Consider the following 24,084-nt stretch of genomic DNA (forward strand, 5'->3'; position numbering starts at 1 on the left):
AAAACCATAGTTTTGACTAGATGGACCTTCACTGGCAAAGTGATGTCTCTGCTTTTCAATATGTTGTCTAGGTCTGTTTTAAATTTTCTTCAGGAGCAAGCATCTTTTAATTTCATGACTGCAGTCACTGTCCACAGTGATTCTGGAGCCCAAGAAAATAAAATGTCACTGCTTCCACCTTTTCCTCTTCTATTTGCCATGAAGTGATGGGACTGGATGCCATGATGTTAGCTTTTTGAATGCTGAGTTTCAAGCCAGTTTTTTTACTCTTCCTCTTTCACCCTTATAAAGAGGTTCTTTAGTCCCTCTTCACTTTCTGCCATTAGAGCAGTATTGTCTGCATGTCTGAGGTTGTTGATATTTTTCCTGGCAATCTTGATTCCAGCTTGTGATCTGGCATTTCGTATGATGAACTCTGCATAGACATTAAATAAGTAGGGTGACAATATACAGCCTTGTCATACTCCTTTCCCAATTTGGAACCAGTCAGTTGTTCCACCTCCGGTTCTAATTGTTGCTTCTTGACCTGCATACAGGTTTCTCAGGAGATCAGTAAGGTTGTCTAGTACTCCCGTCTCTGTAAGAATTTTCCACAGTTTGCTGTGAACCACATAATCAAAGGCTTTCACATAGTCAATGAAGCAGAAATAGATGTTTTTCTGGAGAAATGCATATTAGCCATTTGATCTCCAGTTCCTCTGCCTTTTCTAAATTCACCTGGTACATCTGGAAGTTCTCAGTTTACATACTGTTAAAGCTGAGCTTAAAGGATTTTGAGCATAACCTAGTGAGGATGTGAAATGAGTGCAACTGTACAGTAGTTTGAACATTCTTTGGCATTGCTCTTCTTTGTGATTGGAATGAAAACTGACTTTTCCAGTCCTGTGACCACTGATGAGTTTTCTAAATCTGCACGTATTGAATGCAGCACTTTAACAGCATCATCCTTTAGGATTTTTAAATACCTCAGCTGGAATTCTGTCACTTCTACTAGCATTACCAATCTTTTAAAAACTCATTCCTCTATTAAGTTCTCTCTCAGAAAGGTGGTTTGCTTCATCTCTCCAGCAATAGCGTTTTCAGTATCACAAAGATAAAAAAATCATAGGCTTTTTTTCTGCAGAACAAAATTCTGCCTTATAAGGTATTTTCATATTCTATAGTTTCCCTCTACTTTATCAAACTCACTGAATTTAAAATATTAAATTTTAATATTTCTGTTCCTCTGAACCTGACTGCTCCTAATCTTTCTTTTATGCTCAAATATTTCCAGCAAGAAATTCTGTCTGATCAATGAGTTCAGTTTTTGGCTTGAAGCTTTATATTTCCTAGGGACTTTGCACAGTCTACAGTGATCAAGTATCCTGTTCACCTTCCTTAAGTGCTCTTCCAATCATGCATAACTGATCTCTCATAACTCAGATAAAGTTGTAAATGGTTTCTCTCCTTAAACTGTTAAAATAGCTTGGGTCCCGGCAGGGTCAGCCGACGGGGGAAGAGCATGTGTCTGTGCTGGAGAAAGAGGAAAATCTCCCTAGAGGTCTTGAAACTCCCAGGGAGTGGAGGCCCCAGTCATGGAGCCCTGCAGTATATGTGTGGTAACACCATGTCTGTGCCCCTGCTCACCAACGCTGCCACTGTGTCTGGAGCTGAGCAGGAAACAGCTGAGGTTATTTTTTTAAATGGACTCGGAGACACGGCACAACTGGGCTGACGCCCTCTCCACCATCCGGCTCCCTCACCTCAAGTACATCTGCCCTCATGCACTCCTGGTTTGGCCTGATGGGGCTGAATCTAGATGCGCCAGAGGATGAGGCTGGCATCAAGAAAGCAACAGAGAATATCAAGGCCTTGATTGAGCATGAGATGAAGAATGGGATCCCTGCCAATCGGATCGTCCTGGGACGCTTTTCACAGGGTGGAGCTTTGTCCCTCTACACAGCCCTCACCTGCTCACACCCTCTGGCTGGCACTGTGGCATTGAGCTGTTGGCTACCTCTGCATCGGGCCTCCCCCCAGGCAGCCAATGGTAGTGCCAAGGACCTGACCATCCTTCAGTGCCAAGGGGAGCTGGACCCCATGGTTCCTGTACGGTTTGGGGCCCTGACAGCCGAGAAGCTCTGGTCCATTGTCACACCTGCCAGGGTCCAGTTCAAGACGTACCCAGGTATCACGCATAGCCCCTGTCCTCAGGAGATGGCAGCTGTGAAGAAGTTTCTCGAGAAGCTGCTGCCTCCTGTCTAACCAGAGTTGCTGTCCCCCAGCACAGTCCCCCTGCTAACACGGGACTCAGCATGCATGGCACGGTCTTGGATCTGAACCAGTCGAGCCCCTTTCTCACCCTTCTGGACCCATCCTCTTCCCACAGGCCTCTGGGGCAGACAGGTCAAAGCCTGGCCAGGCCCTCCTTCCTGGTTTCTGCCCCCTGGCTGTCTGCCGCTGGGGGTGGGCTGCTTTCTTATCCCATTTCCCTGGAGGTGGGGCCCTCCCTGCAGCAGTATTGGAGGGGCAGCAGGCAGCGGGAGAAAGGGGCCCAGCCACTGACCCACTCACTCAGGACCTCACTCAGTAGTGCTGCTTTGGGCCCTCTCCGGTGACCTCAGGGTTTGGCCCATGGGGCCCTCCCAAGCCCCACCTCCTACCCTCCCCCGCCGCCCCCCCCCCTCCCCAACCCCACCCCGCAACTGATTCTGCCCAGATAATCGTGTCTCCTGCCTCCATTCCAGCTGCTTCTCAGTCATGAATGTGTCCATGGCCCGACCTCTGGCTGCTGTGGGCTCCCTGCCCCTGCGCAGGAGTGCGGGTTAGGGGGGATGAGTCTTTCGAGGAAGCCTCACCTGATGTGGGGGCTGGGCCCTGCCTCGCCATTACCCTCTGTTCCCACAGGCCTGGAGCCTACAGGGCTGGACTGAGGCTCAAGGTCTCCCCCAGCTGCTTCACCCCACGTTGTCCCCACTCTAGATCTGGGGGAGCTGGGGAGGAGTCTTCTGTTCCATTAGTTTTGGGTGTTTTTCTTGTTGTGTCCTGGATTCCAATAAAATTAAAGAAATTGCTTCAACTCTCAAAAAAAAAAAAGCTTGGATCTTTGTTATATTCATTCTCTGTTATAAGTTGTAAAATATGACCACAGATTTCTCCCATGCACCTATGCAATGACTACTCTTCCTTCCATCAAGAGGTTATCTATTTCCCCACTCTTTGCATCCGGACTCTTACTGTGACTTGATTTAATCTGCAGAATGTGGTAAAAATGTTCTGTGACTTCCAAAACCAGATCTTAAGAGACAGTGCAGCTTCTCCTTTCACCTTATTATGCTGCTACCCTGAGACCATCAAAAAAGGAAGCCAGCCTAATCTTTTAGAGAATAACGGTCACATGGGAAAGAAACTAAGCTCCCAGTGGACACCACCAAATGTCAGACATGTGAATGAAGCTACCTTGATCTTCCAGCCCAACTATCTTTCAGTTCAGCCATCTTTCAGCTGAATGTTTCTGTACCAGTTAACTCAGGTAAAACCAGCAGATAAACTGTCGACCCATCCAGAGTATCATTTAAAAATAATATTAAATCATTGCTGCTTTAAGCTACTAACTTTTGGAGTTATTTATTATGCCACAATAGATAATTGATAGTATATATATATTTTTTCACTCTCTCACCTTGGTGATCCTCTGCCCCTCCATTATTTAATTCAGAAAATACCATTTATTTTCTTTTTTTTGGCTTCAGTTTCAGAACTGATCTGCTCATAATTGATCTGTGCAAAGCAATTATTCAAAACTTTAGCATCGTCACTTTTATGATCAAGAGATCCTTTCCTCTCTTTTGGAGACCTCTGATGTACTTTCAGTTTTTCCTGCTTTGCTTATTTCAACTTATTCTTCCTGTCACATGACAGAATACACTTAACTTTCTCTTTAAGTAGTTTTCCTTCATTAAGAGATATCTTATCTCTTCTAAAAGTAGCTTGTGCTTAGTCATATCTGACTCTGTCACCCCAGGAACCATAGCCCACCAGGCTCCTCTGTCCATGGGATTCCCCAGGCAAGAAAATTGGAGTGGGTTGCTATTTCCTTCTCCAGGGGATTTCCCCAACCCAGGCATTGAACCCACATCTCCTCTGTCTCTTGCATTGCAGGCAGATTCTTTACTGCTAAGGCACCAGGGAAGTTCTCCTCTAAAAGGAATACTAAATTCTTCCTCAGCATTTTTCTATAAATTTAAAACTTTTGTACAGATTTCTTTTTATTTTTGTCTTAGTTTACACCATAACAAGCATATTGTTCACTGGATTTAGATTACTTGCTAAATGTTTCCTGATTTTATCTAGCCCCTTCATCAGAGAGATTCATTTCTATTTTCTTGGCTGTCCTCTTCAAGTGAGTCCTTAGCTTGTGAGGCTATTGATGTTCCAGTATCTTTTCAGAAGCTTCTGGTTTTTTCCTTTCAAGTAAGTGTATCCTTCTCAGCAATTCGTGTTTAGTTACTTGGTATATTCTGTTCCTTTTTGGAAATAGCACAGCATCCCAGGACATCCCCTATAAATTCTGCAGGTCATTGTCTAGTTTACTATACCAGCACAGGTCTTGGTCTAATTCCCTAGGGCACCTGTCTAAATCCTTCCAGAAAATAAAGGCCCTATTTCTAAGCTGTGATTGTTTTTGGAGCAGTGGTTCTCAAAGTTTGTTCCAGGAATTGGCAAGGTTAAAATTGTTTTCATTATAATACAGAAATCTTATTGGCCTTTTCTGCTGTCATTCCCAATGGAGTTTTCTGAGGCGACAACTAGGAGTGATTTCATCACTGCTCTGAAGGCTAATGGAAAGGTAACTATATTATTGTATTTCAATATTTTTGTTTTAAAACCTGATATAATATCAATAAATGTCAGTGGGTAGACCCACAAAGACAATTTTCAAGAGTATTAAGGGGGTCGTAGGACCAAAACATTTAAGAACAGTATGAGAGAACATACCGTTAAGAAAGGCTGAATTTTCCTTAACTGTCAGTTCTTGGAATGCTCCTTTGACAAGTCCCTCCTGTGACACCCTTTCCTTCCTTAGGGCATGACTAGATTCTGGGTTCTTCCAGGTTTGGAAATAAGTTTTTCCAAAGACTGTCCATAATAAGACTGCAGAAGCCAGCCTACCTCCTCACCCTGCCCCACTCCACCCCTCCTCTTAGAGGTGACATTATTATTTTTTTTACATGATCAGACTTAGAAAGGATTTCACATCACTGAGTTTTTTAGCTACTAGTTCCACTCCCACAATTAAAAAAAAAAAGATTAGCTGCAGATTCTATATAGAAGGCAGAAAATTTTGTATTTTCCCTTGTTCTAACTTCCTGTAATTTAACAACAGCAAACAAAAGAACAAAATAAAATAACCATGAGACTAAAGGTGCAAACTCTGTGTAATCCTTGTAGCTCAGTAACTCAGTAAATGGGTATTCATTGAACCTACTTCATACTCTGAAATGTCAGAGATGCTGGTGATAGTTGTGTACAAGGTAGGTATGGCTTTGCCTACATAAAGTGCCTCAGTGATGCCTCTGAGAAGGCCAGAGTCCCCACCGATGACAAAAACCATTTCTGTTGACCTAATTTCATTAGCTGTACTTAAGAGGATTAATTATCTAGCAGCTGTACTGTTTAGTCTTCTTGATCCTTTGTTATTTTCATATTGGGAAATCTTTTGTCAGCACCATGTTTTCCACAAGAATATATTTTCATGAAATCTGTATCTAATGTTTGATGCTATTTCAGCTTCGTTTTCCTTTTTTTATTCCTAGACTTTGCATAACCTATTGGAGAACATCACACAGGCTCAAACTGAGGGACATTCTATAAAATCAAATGGGGTTAATTGCCTCCTAAAGCAACAAAGACAAAATACTTCATAGGATTTAAATCAGTCTCACAATATTATATTCCCAATACCTAGGATACAATTTAAATTACGTCACAAATGATGACATGAAAATCTCAGTTTACATGGGAATGAACAGATGTCAAAACAGAGATCACACAGATGCTGAAATTGTCTGATAAAAAATCTAAACCAGCTATTAATAAAAAGCTCCAAGTAAAGGCAAATACTCTGAAATGATTGGAAAGATAGAAACTTAGCAAAGAAATAGAAGATATAAAGAAAACCCAAAGAGAAGTTTTAGGGTGGGGAAATTAGGCAGACGGTGAGGCAATTGGTAAGATGTTGGTCAAAGGGCATAAATGTGCAGGTAGAAGATGGATAAATTCTGGGAACTGAATACACAGCATTGTGACTATAGTTAACAATACTGTATTATACACTTGAAAGTTTCTAAGAACTAGATCTTACATGTTCTCACCAGAAAAAAGAAATGAATATCATGTGGCATTAAGGAGGTATTAGCTAATGCTACAATGGTAATCATATTGCAATATTTAAGTGTATCAAATCTACACCTTAAACTAATACAATGTTATATGTCAATTATAGCTCAATGAAAAAAAAAGAAAGAAAAAAGTTAAGAAGACACTTTTAGATGCTCTTTTTATCAGGTTCTCTTGGGGAGCAGTTATTTCCCAGAGAGCAATAGTTCAAATATTCAAACAAAAAGAACTGAACTGGAGAAAAAGGAATACAAAAAATAAAATTAAAAAACAAAAGAAACAAAACAGAATTATAATTTATCAAAAGGATGAAGCTAAAGGCTTCTGAGAATATATAATGAAATCTGAAATATAAAATGTTTCACTGAAAAAGTGAAGTGAAACATTTTCCCCTAAAGTTTAAATTGCCTTTATGGGATGCATATATTTAAATATCTTAGAAGGGAGATTTAAACTTTGAGAAGAAACATATCCCAGTAGACATCTCAAAAGAACTGAAAATTTAAATAACTAAAGGGAACCTGAGATAGATTCTTTACTACATTTGATGTTTTAAGTACATGTGCATAACTTCATGGCTAAAACCAGCTGTGACTGGCAAACAACTGCCAATATCAGCACAACTGGGCAGTGAAGATGACTGTAAAATCTAGGGGAAAAGAATAATTAGCATTTCCAACCCAGTTACTAATGTAAAAGAAAAAAATGCTAGAAGATAGTATCGTTCTTTAAATAAATTAGGCAAAAGTGGGTTTTTTTTTTTTTAATTTAGAACTGAAAATATAACAACAACACAAAAAAATACCTTACAGGAGAATGTAACAGAAGAGTCATGAACTTGAGGACAGATCAATGGATACAATCTAAGTTGAACAACGGAAAAAAAAAAAAGATTCGCCCCCTGCCAAAAATGAACAGAATTTCATGCATCTGTGAACAATACATAAGGGCTAACATTCACTTCACTGGAGTTTCAGAAAGAGAGGAAAGAGTGCATTATTGTGTGTGTGTGTGTGTGTGTGTGTGTAAAATGGCAAAAAATTTACCAAATTTGGCAAGAAACAATAAGCTATAGATTTAAGAAGGTCAGCAAACATGAAATAGGAACACAAATGAACTTGAATCAAAATACATTACAATCAAATTGCTGAAAACTAAAGTAAAGTAAAAGACAAACACAATCTTGGAAACAGCCAGAGAATAACAATGCATTTGAATAACAGATTCAAATGACTGTGGAGGCAGAAGGAAGAATAACATTTTAAAGTGCCAAATAAAAAGATGTCAACTCAGAATTTCAAAATTCTATATCCAGTAAAAACATCCTTCAGAAATGGAGATGAAATAAAGACATGCTCAGATAAAAGGAAACAGAGAATTTTTTTGCAAAAAAAAAAAAAAATCTGCTCTAAAAAATTGCTAAAGAACATTCAGATGTGAGGAAAGTACTATCAGATGGATGTAAACAACATAATTCTAAATAATTCATAGGTCAAAAAGGAAATCTCAAATTAGAAAAGATTTTAATTTGAATGAAAATGAAATCTGAATAAAACTGGGAAGGAAACACTTTAAACTGAATGAAAATGAAAATATATTACAAAATTGGTGAAATTCAGCTACAGTAATGTTTAGGGGGAATTTTATAGCATTAAATACCTATATTAGAAAAGAAGAAAGCTTACATATCAACAATCTAAGACTCAAGAAAATTAAAGGAACTAGAAAAAGAACAAAATAAAGCCAAAGCAATCAGAAGAAATAATAACAGCAGAGATAAAATTGAAAACAGAAGAAAACAGAAAATTAATGAAACTAAAAGGTGGTAGGTCTTTGAAAAGATTAAAAAAAAAAACTAATAAATATCTAGCAAGATTGAAAAGAAAAAGAAAGAATTCCCTGTCAGTCCAGTGGTTACAACTCTGAGCTTCCACTGAAGGGGCCCTGGCTTTCATCCCTGGTCAGTGAATTAAGATCCCTCATATGGCACAGTTCGGCCAAGAAAAAGAGAAGACATATCAATTACCAATATCAGAAATGAAGGAGGGGATTAATACTACATAGTGTATTAATACCACCATAGATGCTGGTACACTATTTCCAGCATCTCTCAAATTATAAAAGGCAGAATGGAGATGAAAGAGTGTGAGCTTTGGAGCTGACCAGTTCAGTTCAGTTGCTCTGTCGTGTCCGACTCTTTGCAACCCCATGAATCGCAGCACGCCAGGCCTCCCTGTCCATCACCAACTCCCGGAGTTCACTCAGACTCACGTCCATCCAGTCAGTCATGCCATCCAGCCATCTCATCCTCTGTTGTCCTCTTCTCCTCCTGCCCCAAATCCCTCCCAGCATCAGAGTCTTTTCCAATGAGCCAACTCTTCGCGTGAGGTGGCCAAAGGACTGGAGTTTCAGCTTTAGCATCATTCCTTCCAAAGAAATCCCAGGGCTGATCTCCTTCAGAATGGACTGGTTGGATCTCCTTGCAGTCCAAGGGACTCTCAAGAGTCTTCTCCAACACCACAGTTCAAAAGCATTAATTCTTCTGCACTCAGCTTTCTTCACAGTCCAACTCTCACGTCCATACATGACCACAGGAAAAACCATAGCCTTGACTAGGTGGACCTTTGTTGGCAAAGTAATGTCTCTGCTTTTCAATATGCTATCTAGGTTGGTCATAACTTTTCTTCCAAGGAGTAAGTGTCTTTTAATTTCATGCCTGCAGTCACCATCTGCAGTGATTTTGGAGCTGACAGACATGGGTACAAATCTGAGTGCCTTTACTAACCAGTTGTGATAGAAAGTCAATTCCTTCATCTTTTATATACAAAATGAGGTTGGTAAATGTCGTTGTTTTAGTCACTAAATCGTGTCTGACTCTTTGCGACCCTATGGACTACAGCCTGCCAGGCTCCTCTGTCCATGGGTTTTCTAGGCAAGAATACTGGAGTGGGTTGCCATTTCCTTCTCTTCCCCACCCAGGATCGAACCAGTGTCTCCTGCATCAGTTCTTTACCACCGAGCCACCTGGGAAGCCTGTAATATTTTAACTCAAAGAACAAAAGATAAGATTTAAATGAGATTAAAGTAGGTTCCATAGCTCAGTCAGTAAAGAATCTGCCTGCAATGCAGGAGTTTGATTCCTGTGTCAGATTCCTGGGAAGATCCCCTGGAGAAGGAAATAGCAACCTACTCCACTATTCTTGCCTGGAGAATTCCATGGACAGAGGAGCCTGGCAGGCTACAGTCCATGGGGGGTCACAATAGTCGAACATGACTTAGCAACTAATACCACCAGAGTAGGTTAAGAGCCCAGCACAGAAATTGTGCCCAACAAATGATACTTGCTTACTCTCTCCTATCAGGAATGACATCTACCAACAGTAAGGATAAACAAGGGGAATATGTTTCTTTGTTTTTATTGCCAATTATATAAATCCATTATTAGATAGCTCTTATATTTAAAGGTTTCCAATACCACCTTAGCATGCTGAGCAAAAGCTCTGTTTTATTTATCAATATCTTTTTATCTATCTAGCATTTATCTATCTCTTTACCTCTCTATGTATCTAGCTATGATTAAAACAAAATGGGAAATCAAATTCAATGCTACTTTTGATCATACTGTTTGATAATTTAAAATTTCAACTTAGGGTTCATTGAGGGACACTTTAGTGGTAATCATACCATTAATGTGCCCAATAATGTGTAATTTTATAAAGTCCACACTAGATGGCAGATTTTAGACAGGATTTTCTAGGTCGCTAATTATTAAGCTTCTTCTACAGTCCTTAGCTGTCCTTGATACTTACTTCTGATTTCCCCTTTGTAGGTGACAGTTCAATTATATTGGTAGTTGAGATATTTGGGAACCTTGTTGCCAGGTAGACAAATTAGAAAAGGTAAGCAAAAGGAGTGAACAAATACCAATCACTAGAACTCAAACATCTAGATCCACTTTTACAATATTTATTACTTTTTGTTTTGTTTTGTTTTGCCATACTTCACAGCTTACAGGATCTTAGTTCCCTGACCCACACCCTCTGCAGTGGAAGCTCAGTGTCTTAACTACTGGACGGCCAAGAAGTCCCAATATGCATGATTTAATTTCATATAACTTTTTACCCTGTTAGACTTAAAATAAAAAAAAATACCCATTTTTCAGGAGAGTTAAGGAGTCTTGAGGAGGATAAGTAACCAAGGCAAGATTCCAGACAGGAAGCAGGCAAAATCTAGGACTGAATCCAGGTCTGTTTGCCTCTAAAGACAGCATGTGGGAGAAAGTAGAATCTGTTACTATTTTTATTTTTGAAAGTGATTTATTTCCCTTTTAAGAAATAGAAACTTTATGTTTCTGAACTGTAAGAGAATGGAAAGCAGAAAACAGACATTCAGGTAGAGCATCAACGCAGACATAGAAGCTGGAGGGAGAGAAATGGTAGGTGCTCAGGCTGACCAGAATAGGGCTACCTGTAGACTGATCTTAAGTTCTCAGACCTAAAAATGTTTTTAAAAGATAGGAAAGGCATTTAAATCTGCACAGGGACCCAAGCTGTGTCAACACATCTGCAGGAGATTATTTCTAGGATTTCCCTCTCTGACCTTGGTGCCGTGCTTCTCCTGAGCCTCTGTTCTGGATTTCCCTGCTGCCTCTACATTATGATACATCCACTCCACTCAGAGGTGAATGTACCAGCTCCTCAGAACACTGTTACGAATACCTATCGTTTATTTTCAGCACATAGTTTTTGAGCCCCTACTATAAGCCTGCCCTAGGCCATAATTGCCAATATAAATCAAAAGGAGGCCCTGCTTCATAGTTATGCCTCTAGTTCCCTGTCAAATTATGAGCTCCATTAAAGTTCATTTTGTAATTTCCTGTAGTAGACCAGACTGGTTAAGGGAATGATTTGATGTCAGACAGACCTGAGTTCAAGTCCCAGTTCTGCCATTATGAGTCATGAAAATATGATCACACAGAGCTTCTATAAGCCTCGGTTTCCTTCTTTATCAATTGGAGATAATGATAATATAAGTATATATGGGAAATATGGATTGGTTGCTACATCTAATTTCCCTTAATAATGAAAAACTTTTAACATTATGAACGCAATTCATTTGGTGTATTTCAAAAGGTGTAATATTTTTCTTCATTATCAATAAAAGGAGTTAGAAATTAACTTTAAAGAAATGAGGAAATGACAAAGAAATTAACTGAAAAGTCATAGTCAGATATGCACTCACTGCATCCTTCAGAAGAGGGGCGAGTTAGGTTCCACCTATTTTCACGAGTTTCATCAAATACCAGACCTATTTGGGGGTGGAAGAGAAAAGGCAAATTTTTAAAAGAAATATATGTTATTAAATGAAGCATTTGTAATTCCTATAGAGCACCAGGTGGGGACAATGTTTTCTAGACTAGACCTAGGAAATAGAATGTGGAATCAGTCTGTTCTCCCCCTCTCCCTCTAAAGCTGTTCACTTTTTAATGAATTTAAAAAATAATAACCAAAAAACAAGATTAAAAAGACAACAAAAATTTCACACACTGCCAAAAATGAAAAATAAAACACTAAGATGTAACAGATTACTCTCCAGACAGGAACCAGTGGTTCTGGACTCAACAGTTCAAGCCTAGAATTAATGTCTGTTACAGAATCATCATGAGCACAACTTACTTCCAAACACAAAAATTTTTCAATGATTAAAAAAACTAGTTCTGATCACTTTTCTAACATAGTTATTCAAGTTTAACTAATATTTAAACTGAATTGGGTGGAGAAGAAGGGGAGGAATCCACATGTATGAACCAAGGGTGGGTACAGAGAATTTGTCCTTGCTGCCATGCAAGGCTGAGACATTCAGCTGGTAAAGAAACAGTCCTTTTTAGGTCAGACAGTTTATTATTTCCATAGCCAGCAACAACAGCAAGATCCACAAAGGTGCCAACTCCCTGTGTCCTCTGCCCCATCAGATTGCACTAAAGCAAAAGAGGTTCAACAACAATTCAACATGGGTGATAAGGAGCTCTGGTTCTGAGTAACCAGTTTTGTACTAAGCAGTTTTGAGTATTTCATGCTAAGCAATTTTATACCATGGAGCTGTACCCTCAAGTGTGGGGAAGAGGGGCATTTCAAGGTAGAAGCCCTTATATCTTACCTGAACCTGGGAGGCAATAAGAAAATGTCTCGTAACAGCCTCCAGGAGGGATAATAAAGAGGGTAGAAAATGGCCTTGTAGCAGCTCCTTCCAAAACTCCCATTCTCTCACATTCTGAGAGGAGTATGGGGCATTTTACCAAGACTTAGATCTCCTGAGGTTAAGTCTTGTCCATGAGGCCTATATGGATGATTGCAAGTACATCTGCACAGAGCAGTTTCCCTGCAACTTCACGCCCTAACTTTCACATCACCAGTCAAGAACTCTCTTTAGAAACAGAGGCCATCCAATCAGATATCCTAATTATACAAATACTTTTAATCTGTCCTAGGCAACAGAGATACTACAATCAGTTAAACTTAGAGCAGTTGCTATACTCTGTGAATAGGACTGTGAATAGGTAAAAGGAAACTGGATTGGGTTCCAGAAATTTGATCTTGTTCTATTGTCTGGAGTGGTAGCTGTTAACTTCTGGAGTCAGCAGCTGCTGGGAAGTTATCTGAGAGTTCTTAGATTAAGATTTCCTTTCGGTCAATGGTCAAGTTGGAGCTGTCAGTCTGCACTAAAAATTGGCCAGATGCTGCTCTGCAGACCGGAGCTGAGAGAGATGAATGGACCCTCCCCAGCAGTTAAGGTTGTCCTGTGCTTGGTATCAGTCCCTGTAGAAATCATGTCACCCTTTTACCAGTCCTCCCCATATCTTACTTACACCACACACCCAGACTTGGTTCCAAGGTGGCTCAGTAGAGTCTTCCTTATACAACTTCTACCACCTAGAAAATCTACAGTCCTCTGATAAACAGACAACACTAGGAGCACTGAAGCGTTGTCATCCCAGACCCATGATCATTATCATCATTATCTGTAATGGCCCAAATCTAGCAAGCTTAGCTGGGCAGCAAAAGAACATCAAGTTAGACTCTCCCATCTCCTGGCTTATCTTTGATACTCACAAATTCCAGTAGCCCACAGTCCCAGAGGGAAGACATGGAAGAAAAAGAGTGAATGAGTTAATTACACAGTCTATTTGCCAAGACCAGCCTGGTCCAGTGTCCCAGACTGTGTTCCAAGTTCCCTTTGCTACTTGACTGTGTTGTTAGCAGTTTGGGTATGTGTGCCAGGCTTCCTAGGTCTCAGATGCTGGAATCACTGGAGCTTATTTTTAGGCCCAGTTCTGACTTGTAGATGAATTGCTATGCCCTGCACAATAGTGCATTTGGGTGGTCCTGGTCCTTACCTGGGAAGCTCAGGTCAAATCAGCTTGTTTCCATTGATGTTCATCCTGTAAAAGTCCTTTTCCACAGGCATTTATATGATTCACAAACAGAGGGCATGAGCCTTCTGCAATCTTATGCCATGTTTGGCCCCTCTGAGCTGAGACTTGATTATCCAATTTTCTTGTTGCCAGGTACCAGACTACACTGCTAGCCCATAGCCCAATGCCATGAGTCAATGAAAATGTAAGAAGGCATATTTTGGGAGGCATTTTTAGATCCCTCCTTACAATTATGCCCAACGGGCAGAGTTCCCTTTTCCATGCATAGTTTTACACAGCTTTCTTTAGAGCTGCACAGCTGTGCCATTCCATTACACTCCTGTGTAGGGGGCCCCAAGACCACACCCAGGGTTCAATGATTCACTAGGCAGACTGACAACATTCAGCACATAGTTGTACTCACAGCTAAGATTTATTGCAGTGAAAGGATATAAAACTAAGTCAGCAAATGGAAAAAGTGCATGGTGCAAAGCCTACAGAAAACCAGACACAAGCTTCCAAGAGTCCTCTCCCAGTAGTCGCACAGGACACACTTAATTTCTCATCGACAGGTTGTGCCAATACAGGTGGAATATTGTCTACTGAGGAAGCTTGTTAGAGATGGTGTCCAAGGCTGTTATTGGGACCTGGTCATGTAGGCACCTTCTGCCTAACACATATCAAAATTCCAGACTCCCAGGAAGAAAGCAGGTATTCAGCATAAACCACACTGGTTTACAAACAGTTCATGTACAATAAGCCACTCTTATCAGTCTGTGAATGGTGGGAATCCTCCCCGAAACATATCCTCATAAGCAGGACTTTCCAAGGATATGCCAGCTCTTGGCCCTTGGCCAAGGCATCTTTATAGTAAAATTATCAGTAGAACCTCCTGCAACAGGGTGAGGGCAATCTACCATACTGATCTCAGTTACGCCCTTAGGGGTCCTTTACTTATCCAGTTAAAACAGGTCCCATTAGCTACACAGACCTACATAAAAAAGCCAGATGACTTCATCCTTAAGTTTCTAAGTTTCTAATTAACCTTTTTTCCCCTAGTGCAAGGCAACAATACAGGCACAGCCAGTAAGTTGAAGCTGACCTGAAATCCTTCCAGAGCTGAGGGAGTGTGATAGGACACCGAGACAAGCACAACCCCAGAGATCGCACGTAGTAACCAGAGAAACAAGGAGTTCACAAATATTGGGGCATGCCGAGCAAGACATACATTAGTTAGGCAGCACAGGTTATCAGGGCCCCCATGTGGCCTCATACTGTAAGACCTCCCACTCCGGGTTCTCAGTCCAGTTCAAATGATGCAGTTCAGTCCTTGGTTTCAGAGGGACGGCCTGAGGCAGTCAGTTCCAGTTTTACTTGTCTATAATTATCAGTTCAACAGCTTCACAAGTGTGGACAACATCTATAGGTGTTCTTCAGGAAAGTGCTGGCATTGGGGTCACCCCCTGCATCTCATGTTCAGTGCCTAGGCTCAGCTACCAGTTTAATTCAGAGTTCATATTTGAAAAAGCACATAATTATTCCTTTAGGAAGAGGGCAAGACTTCCAGGAACAGCTCTGAAAAGCAAAGATCATTAATACCCTTCCTTCTCCCCTGTTCCCAGGGCCTGGGCTTTTACTTTTCCCTCCATCATTACAAAATCAATTGTGTCCTATTCAGCAAGAGTAACAACATTTTTTCAAGTCTCCCCTACTCTCAGCTAGACCATTTGTCTGGAACAATTGTATGCAAGAGGTATAGAAGCATTTTCACAGAAAACATTTTTGTATAACTTAGCCAGAAAGGCACAACATATTCCAAAATGGTCAGACTGAAACCCCGAATTTTCAAAAAATAATTATAATGGACTTCCCTGGTGGTTCAATTGGTAAAGAATCTGCCTGCGATACACAAGACCCTGGTTGGATTCCCGGGTCAGGAAGATCCGCTGGCAAAGGGATAGGCTACCCACTCCAGTATTCTTGGGCTTCCTTTGTGGCCCAGCTGGTAAAGAATCTGCCTGCAATGCAGGAGACCTGGGTTTGATCCCTGGGTTGGGAAGATCCCCTGGAGAAGGGAAAGGCTACCCACTACAGTATTCTGGCCTGGAGAATTCCATGGACTGTTTAGTCCATGAGTTCACAAAGAGCTGGACACAACTGAGTGACTTTCACATTTCTTTTGTCCTAATCATTTATCCAGGGAGCAGTCTAGAAAATGTCAATCCCTTTCTGGGGACAGCTGCTTTTAATAATCAAACTGCCAGGTGAGAGAAGTAGAGTCAGGCTATCAGACTGCCATTGCAAACTGCAACTAATTTAGAAAGCTGAACACAAGTCAACAGCAGTGAGACAGCCTGAAATGGGGTCCACAGTCTGACCTTTAGTAGTGGGAGGTGTCACACTCCCTATGATGTGCCCTTCCCCAAATTGTAGCTTTTGCAGGAATCATGTTAAGAATGCACTGAGTCTCTGTATCAGAAATATAGAGCTGAGCAGCAGCTCAATTTCAGATGGCCACATCAGAAATAAGCCCTTTTCTGTAGACAGAAATGGTCTAGCAAGCATCCATGATGTTTCTACAATTTAGTCTACAGAGAAGTGTCCTCAATGTGTAACTATTCCAGATCTGAGTTTTCTTTTCTGAGCAGAACTTTGTTAGCTTTTAGTTTGTCACAGTTACTGAGGGTGAAATAGCCCAGACCAGGTTTCAGCTTAGAGTCAGGTGTAGGCAATTAAGCATCAGGATTCCAAAAAAGCCAGCAGCTTTTCTTTAGCAGCATATTCAAAGCCCAGATACCTCAAGGCCAGATAGCCTGTTCCAAGTGCAACTGACAAGTGAGGCTTCTGACACCCTTTTTATCTTGTCAACCTTAGAGTCCAAAAAGACCCATCCAAAAATCCCCATCAGGCTGGAAAATCATCAGCCTTAATGGGTCAGACATCTAATTTTACAAACACTCATTAGCTACTCAAATCCACTTTGTAAAACTCCAAAAGTGTATTTCATCTGAAAAGTGCCTCTCTTTTCATGTTGTTTCCTTTTTTTCCAGAAGTTACAGTAAGCAAAATGTATAATAAATATCATTAGTTACAGAGACTTATTTTATTTTCAATACTCAAAGGGAAAAAAAATTCAATCCACCTACCAGCGGCAAAAGACATTTATTTATTTGGGTGTCCCACTAACACTTTTTCTTTGCAGCTTTCTCTGACTGGGATGATCCATCCAGCATTTGTGAAATTACAGGCATATAACATACGTGTGTGCTAAGTCGCTTCAGTCATGTCCGACTCTGTGACCCTATGGACTGGGTCAGTCTCCTCTGTCCATGGGATTTTCTGGAGTTATTTGCTATTTCCTTCTCCAGGTGGTCTTCCCGAGCCAGGGATCAAACCCACATCTCTTAAGTATCCTCCATAGTCAGGGTAGGGGTGGGGGGGGTTGGTTCTTTACCACTAGCGCCACCTGGGAAGCCCCAAGCATGTAAACATATAACTTTTTCCATCGATTTTTATCCTACATCCAGATGCAATAGCCACAAAATATAAAGTGATTTAAACGCCCCCCACCCACCTTTAAATAGAAATTTACTCAACCCTCTACCAGTAAATTTAACATTTACAGGGTTAACATTTGCACTACCAAGGAAGACTCTTAGCTAGAATTGGACAGGGGAGGAGGGACAGGACTACTGTAACAGTGATGGTAACTAGGCTGAAGAAACGGCTGGAATGGTTTTGTCCCTTTTCCCTCTCTGGTTCACTTTGCTCTAGCCATGGGAACTGAGCTAACATTTGTTCCTTCTACTTGGAAAAAAGAGCTATATGAATTTGTAATATTTCTGGGTCATCTAAACTCACCTTTGGGAATTTAGGGGCCCTTTCTCCTCCCACATGAAGGGAAGAACAAAATACAAAAAGGCATCACCTTTCCCCACTGCTGCACTTTCACACTTTTTAATACAGGCTGTACTTTCTGCCCTCACTTTAGCCAGCACAACCCAAAATAGCCAGGAGCTTCAGCAAGCCAACTCTTCTAGAGTTGGATCTATCATTTTCAAATTCCATAGGTAACTTCTACCTCTCAAAAAATACTGCTGTTTCATCTCATGCATGACTCAAGAGCCAGCCTAGTACTAAAGCTGTATTATCCCTCACTCTTTCACCCTTACTTTTCTCAAATAGTTTTTGCCATACCTCAGTGATTCAGAGTTGGGCTAGCAAATCCTATTTCTGACACCAACTGAGTTAAGGGTCCTTGAGACGACTCTCCTCCAAGGTTTGATGACTTAATTGGGAGGAATGACAATGTTCAGCATATAGTTGTACTCACAGCTAAGATTTATTACTGTGAAATTATACAAAACAAAGTCAGCAGACAGAAAAGGCACATGGAGCAAGAATATTAGAGCCCAAGACTTTACTGGGCAGGAAAGGAGGGTGGCCACTGGTCATTAGGCACCTTCTACCTAACACATACCCAAATTCCAGACTCCTAGGAGGAAAGCAGTTATTCAACATAATCCACACTGGTTGTACAAAGATTTTAGGTACAGTGAGCCACTCATCAGCTCTGTGGATGGTGGGAACCCTCCCCAGTCAGACACCAGCAAAAGGCCAACCTTGTAAGCAGGGCTTCCTAAGGATAAGCAGGCTTGGATCTGCTATGTTAACTCTTTCCTACACAACCCCGCTGACCCTTAATTTAGCTGGCATAACCATGAGGCTTAGGCATCCTTAGGCAACATAGTGTACCCAGGCCCCCAAAAAGCCTAAGGTGACAGCACAGCCCCCGAATCTGAGATAGCCACATCTTCACAGTAATTACCTGCCTACAAGATTCCATTAATGCCCAGTGTGATAGGTTGAATAACAGCCCCCAGAGATTTCCAGGTCCTAATCCCTGGAATTTGTGAATGTTCATTTATGTGGTAAAAGGGATTTTGCAGATGTGATTAGGTTAGGGATCTTGAGATGAGGATTATCCATCTGGGCCTAAATGTAATCACAGGTATCCTTTTAGAAGGAGCCCCGAGGGAGATGTGACTAGAAGAGGAAGCAGGAGAGGTAATGATGGAAGCAAGAGACTGAAATGATTGAGGAAGGGGTCGTGAGCCAAGGACTAGGGAAACCCGCCAGAAAATGGAAAACACAAGGAACCTGATTCTTCCTTAGACCCTCTAGAGGGAGGGCAACTGTGCTAACGCCTTTATTTTGGTCTAAGAACTGTAAGACAAGATTGTTTTAAGTCACTAAGTTTGTCATATTTTGTTACAGCAGTAATAGAAAAGAATACACCAAGTCTTGCTTCTTTTCTGGAAATATCATTTCCATTTAATAATGCATGCTTGCTGGGCAATACCCACTTTGTTGGCATTTTTAAATTTTTGACCTATTCCAGAATGGGCATGTCAGAGAATAACATATCATGTTATTACTTACTTAGTTGGCTTCTCAGTGTCCACCAGCACTCAATAACAGGTTGATAATTTTCCCTCAAATAGAGTATACCAGGCAGTGATGTTGGGAAAATGCTGTGTCCAAAAGCCCAGTGGGCACCTCTGCCTAGTGCACAGATAGAGTCTAGTAACTGTCAAGCACCAATACCTGAAGCTCAAAAGGCTCATTAGAACTAACCAGTCGAAACAGGAGAGCAGGCTGTATAGCCTACCAGATGGTTTTCTAAGTATCCTCTTACTACCACTTCCTTAACCTGTTCATCCCCTCTCCTCCATTTGCCTGTACAGCTCTACTGGTTTCACACAACTGGGATGAAAGAGCCAGGTGGGCTCCTCGTTGTAGTCATCCCACTAGCACTGTTTAATTTGTGGCATTTCCTCACTGGGAACATTCCTAACAATCAAGAGAAGTGTATGTTCGCAACACATCTATCTGTTCCCGCATTACATTCAGGGGTATCAGATACAACGACTTGGGTGTGTTAGCTTTCCAGTGAATAAAAGATAATACAGGTAAGTTTCCAGGGCCTCTTTCACCATAGATAAACAGGTCAACTCTTGACAGGAGTTACACATCTGCGAGGACATGGTAGCTTTATAAGAAACATAGTCCTTTACTTGGCAAAGGCATTATTTTTTCTATGACTGATGGAGGACTTCAGTGTGGTAAATTCATCTTCATTGTCCCCCAATTTTTTTTTCCAAGAAGGCTCTAAATTTTGTCAATGTTTATTAGTCACACCTGCTGGCAAGCATCTGCTAACACTGCAATAAAGACATCAAATCAGAAACTTTTGATTTGTCAACCAGCAGACACGATTTACACGGGGAACACTTTGGACATCAAAAAAACTTTTCCCCTAACACTTTATAAGCATTCATAGCACCAAAAAGTAACATATCATTTAGATTATACATTTTTACAATGGTAACATTTAACTTGACTCAGAGCCTTCACTCACTGGTTTAGCCCAAATTCCATTCAGACACTGTTTAGAGAAACAAAGACTGAGGAGTTGAACATAGATACTTCAGGGATTATAACAGCTGCCCAAAGACCAAGTCATTTCTTCAGGGAGTTCAGGGCAGAGCAGAGGAGGTCAGCAGTAGCAGGATGGAAGTTTCTTAAAGCTTTAGAGGTCAAGGTTAAGAGGGAGGGAGGGACAGGTCAGAGGGTATGATGGGAGCAGCTCCACACAAAAAGCACAGGTTTGTACTTACTTTGAGATTTATGAAGCTGTCTGGTCAATTTCAACAAACAGCTAAGATACCATTCAGGAAACTGGCTTCAATCCTACCTCTGTAAGCCTCCAAATATTCACTAATAAGCATACACCAACCCATACAGTCTGTTTTCAAGTATGACAATAGGAAGAACCTTACTTCTCCTTCTTGTCCACCATTTAGGCAAGAGCATGCACCACCAGATCCTAGACAGTCGTCTTATAGCCCTTAACATGTCCCATGTACTCCATCTGCCTTTCTTCCAAAAAGACTTCCTAATCTTACACCTCCAGAATGAATGCCAAGTAACGCTGACAGAGTAACAAGGTTCGAGGCCACTGGGGAACTAGCATGGAGCAGTTCCCCCTACAACTACAAAAATCGATTTTAATTTGATTTAAACATTGCTTTTACTCTGATGACACCAACAATAATGCAGAAAGAGCTCCGGAGGTATGTTCAAAGTAGCACTCACCTATGGCTTTTCTTCAGTTCCACAGTCTCTGAGGCAGTCAATAGTGCTTTGTCAAATGCATCCTTTAGGTTTTTCTGTGTGAAACACTCCATGTATTTGACAGCCTTCAGGTCACAGGCATTTCAGCAGTCTGAGGAGTGAGGCATTTCAGCAGTCTGAGGAGTGAGACATTTCTGTTTTTGAAAAGTTTCTCGATAATAGAGGGTGTCCCATTTCTGAGATCAATTTTGGTTCCAATGAAGTCTTCAAACAATGGTGAATTATCTCCGGTATCCACTTTTCTCTCACATTTTTCAAATAAAGGCTGAAGACCACTGAAAAAGACTAGAAATATATGTTTGTGGATAACTGAGGTGTTGTTCTGCCAAGTATTTTTTGCCCTGCAGGATCAAAAAGTCCATAAGTGTATAGCTTTCACTAGTAACTGTGACTGCATAGTTATCAGAAACCACAGCATATATTCAGACATTAATATTTGTTGTCTGGCATACCAACAATACCATCACTCACAACACAAATTGTCTGCATTGCTGAAGTATTTTTTACTTCACTTGAAATATTCCAAATATAATTTTGAGTTCAGCTTTTTCACCTGATTTGAAGGACCTACCTGTTTTTATCAGCCTGAAGGGGGCCCAATAAAAAAGGGAGTGTAAGGGGGTTTACGCTTTAGTGGAGAGGTGGGCCAAACTGACCAGATGATGGTGGTAAGATCACATGCGGGAAGCACTGCAGAAAAAGTCTTAGCAGGAGTAGCAAAGTTCAGCTGGCAGCTCACTGCACCAGGCTGACAGTCCCAACAGGAGTGAAGGACAGTGGTGGAATCTAGCTGACCCGACTTCCCTAGCTCCAAAAGTGAGCACCTTCTGGTGCCTCCAGAGGCCTGCGTGAAAGAAGCAGTGTACATATGACTCCACCACCGTGACAGTAGCAATTGTCTGGGCGAACAAATCATGACCCCAGCTAAAAAAAGTGGGTGGACCATTGTACAGACAATGAAGGTGTCAACCGCCAGACCGTTGTTACAGAAACATTCCCCAGGGGCCCAGCGTTCTGTGAGTCACGTGGCGTGTACAAGAAAGGTGCATAAACGTTAATCACTTGACCATCAACGGCCACAGAGAGTGTCTTACCCCGACACCTGGTGCCACGTGAATCTCCACGGCCTAGAGTAGTACAGTCACGTTCCTCTGTCCAATTCCCTCCTTCCCGCTTCACTGAAATAAGCACTCCCTTGGCCTAATTTCCGGCACCTGAGGCCCGGGAAGCCCTGACCAGGTGAGTTGAAGAGAAGGGAGGGACAGACATGAAGGGAGCTGTGGGAGGCGCCTTGGCGCTGCACCTGACGCGTCCTCATAGCTACCTGGACCCAGAGGTGACGTGTGACGTCAGAGGCGCGACGTCAGAGCCCGCGATATGTGCAGTATCGCGGTATCTATTCTGGACTCGAGGAGTCCTACTGTCGTCTCCTTTGCGCGAGGAGATGATCTTCATTATCTCCATACATACGAATACATTAAAGACCCAGTGCATTTAAATTCTAAATGCCTTCAAGAATCACCATTGAAATTCGACACATCATGATACTTTTTGTTATTTCCAGAAAAACAGAATTCTTTGACGCTCTTTAATTGGTGTAAAAATCTGTAAGGAAACTCCTTGTAGTCCAATTTACCATTAGCTCCCATATTCTTGGAATATGATTTTTTGAGGTTAATATTACAATATTTTCAACCTATCCTGTGACAGATTAAACACCTAGCTCCGAAAATTCTGTGATTTTTAGTTCCAGTATCTTCCTGGTGTTTTTCAACTATACTTCAAAGCCCTATTTTTCCCCTAGTTTTATTGAGACATAGTTAACATATAACATTGTATTGGTTTAAGGTGTACAACACAATATTTTGATGTATATATAGTGAAATTATTACCTCACTCATTTTTATGTTATTTTATGTTATACATTTTTGCCAAGATGGTTTTCAATAATCCTACAACATGCAAAATAAGTTTGTTCATTTCTGTTAATTTCCAGGAGTAAATACTCAGAAATAACTGCTACATTGGAGCCATTCAGAAAAGTATTTTGTATAAACCAAAATTTATTGACTTGCTGAGAATAATTTCTTAAATGCATTTATTTGGGCCAGTGAAAGTTATATGAAGCTCAAGTTTTTTGGTTTGTTTCATGTTCATCTAACTAGTTTCTTTCTCAGATAGGTGAAGGAAAGTTAATAAAAAATCTGCAGAGCTCTATTTGAACATGATCCAAATTATCCCCTAAACATTGCTGCCACTTTTACTTTAAACTTCCATGTGTTTTTCTTTGTGATTTCTGGGTAATGATATATCAGACTGTATACTTAGGGCTTCCCTGGTGGCTCAGTGGATTAAGAATCCGCCTGCCAATGCAAGAGACATGGGTTCAATCCCTGATCTGGAAAGATCCCACATGCCAGGGATCAACTTAGCCCATGCACCACATCTACTGAGCCTGTGCTCTGGAGCTGAGGAACTGCAACTACTGAGCCCACACTCTGTAAACTACTGAAGCCAAGAGCCTAGAGCCTGTGCTCCACAACAAGAAAAGCCACTGCAGTGAGAAGCCTGTGCACCACAACTAGAGGGTAGCCCCCACTCGCCACAACTAGAAAAAGCCTGCAAGCAGTAAGGAAGACCTAGCACAGGTAAAAATAAATAGATAAATAAAATTATATATATATTAAAAAACCATATACTGGAGATTTAGAATTATTAAAATTACCCATGAGTGAATGAATCTTTGGTGAATGATGTAAACTTTTGAAAAGCACACTTTTTAATATAAAAGAGTTTCATTTGTTTGTTTTTGTTTTGGCTGCACCTCGAGGCATTCAGGATCTTTGTTCCCTGGCCAGGGATTGAACTGGGCCCTCAGCAGTGAAAGTGCAGAGTCCTAACCACTGGACCACCAGGGAATTCCAGCTTCTGTTTTTAATTTAATAATAGTGTTGTTTACCATTCTTTTATTTACTCTCTTGTATGATGGCAAGATACAAGTACAGTATCTAGATGACGCATATCTTTCTAAACCAATCACATACAAGTGATAGCATTCATTTTTCTGACACCAAATGTCTCTATTTAGTCCACACTTT

General features: G+C 41.1%; 1 long non-coding RNA gene and 1 pseudogene across 2 annotated transcripts; one reads left to right on the forward strand and one right to left on the reverse strand.

Annotated features, from left to right (window-relative positions):
- Window positions 1–1,066: 1,066 nt before the first annotated feature.
- LOC147366912 (acyl-protein thioesterase 2 pseudogene) lies at window positions 1,067–6,099 on the forward strand (annotated as a pseudogene). Its single transcript, XR_015169574.1, has one exon. The product of XR_015169574.1 is annotated as an acyl-protein thioesterase 2 pseudogene (transcript).
- Window positions 6,100–11,497: 5,398 nt separating this feature from the next.
- LOC147366913 (uncharacterized) lies at window positions 11,498–22,374 on the reverse strand. The gene is made up of 3 exons (XR_015169576.1): window positions 22,081–22,374; window positions 20,948–21,271; window positions 11,498–11,685 (listed from the first exon to the last, which is right to left on the reverse strand). It is a non-coding gene; the product is annotated as an uncharacterized LOC147366913 (long non-coding RNA).
- Window positions 22,375–24,084: the final 1,710 nt, after the last annotated feature.

Source organism: Bos grunniens, chromosome 8 (assembly GCF_055505025.1).
Source record: "Bos grunniens cultivar Pamir isolate PY7600 chromosome 8, Bosgru_T2T1.0, whole genome shotgun sequence".
Taxonomy (NCBI): Eukaryota; Metazoa; Chordata; class Mammalia; order Artiodactyla; family Bovidae; genus Bos; species Bos grunniens.